The sequence below is a fragment of the Mastomys coucha genome, unplaced genomic scaffold, assembly GCF_008632895.1.
Source record: "Mastomys coucha isolate ucsf_1 unplaced genomic scaffold, UCSF_Mcou_1 pScaffold1, whole genome shotgun sequence".
NCBI lineage: Eukaryota > Metazoa > Chordata > Mammalia > Rodentia > Muridae > Mastomys > Mastomys coucha.
This window is the reverse complement of record NW_022196891.1, coordinates 51,366,903-51,368,108: the sequence shown is the minus strand read 5'-3', so window position 1 is coordinate 51,368,108 and position 1,206 is coordinate 51,366,903.

Here is a 1,206-nt window from a genome sequence, read left to right as displayed (position 1 = left end):
TATAATAGTAATACCTCTCAAATGTACTTTTGAGTCTTGATCCCTCCAATTTTTATTTCATATTTTAGAGAGATGAGAGATGTGGGGAAAGAATCAATTTAATTATTGAAAATATTCAATTAAAGCACTACATTGCCTGACTCCTTAGATAATCAGTGCTAAAAATTGCTAAGAAAGTATCCATTAAATTGTAGAAAGTCCAAAAAACCTGTCTTGATATACCAATAATAAGCTTTCTGGCCATGTGTTTAGCACTTTGCACCCATTAGTGAAACAAGTGCTAGGTTTGTGTCCCATAAAGTAGTTAAAGAGGCCAAGACTCCAGGAGCCCTATTAAACTGCTTTAAATCGAAGACTGAGAAGGGGTGAGCCTGGGAGTTGAGCCCAGACTGCCCTGTAAAATCAAGAACAGGAAGAAGGGAATGCACATTTTACAACATCAGTAATTCAGATCTCCAACAATGACTCAGATTTCAGTATGAGTAAAGAGAAATCTCTACTTTCTTAACTCTCTTCCATATGAGCCAAATCCAAAGGCTATGGAAGAAACGGAAAATTTCAAAAAGATATTCATAACGTGCATCGCTGAGCAGGAGAATATTCCTGAGACAAGAAGGAGGAACCATTAATTATGACTTACTAAAATTTTTAAAAGGTATTTTTTCTAGAGGCAGAGCCCTGAGCTCACACAGGCCTGAGTGCCTCTGACTTCGTGGCTTGGACAAGATCGTCAGATCACGCCTTCCGGCCTAGGAAAAGCAAAGCTTTGTATCTAGGATTTTTATTGCTACGGGAATCATGCTAGCCCTTCATCCTGGATGATGACTGCTCATAATGCCACTGGGTTTTGCTTGCTTTTTCTACCAACCCAGTGCTTCCCAGCACCAAGAAATACATTATTTGTAGAATCCTTCTAATGCTCTGGCTTGGGGGAAAATCGTTCTTTAAAAGAAAGCAAGACTGGGGTCTGGCTAGATGGCTCAGGAGTTAAGAGCTCTTGCTGATCTTGCAGAGGACCCAGGTTTGGTTTTCCGAACCTATGTCAAGGTACACAACTGTGTGTAATTCCAATTCCGGAGATCTGGCGCCCTCTCCTGGCCTCTGTGGGCTCCTGCATGCAAACGATAGCCAGAAACTCAAGCAAGAACACATACATATAAATAAATAGTTGGTAAAAGCTCACGTCTACTGACGTGGGATAAGTTA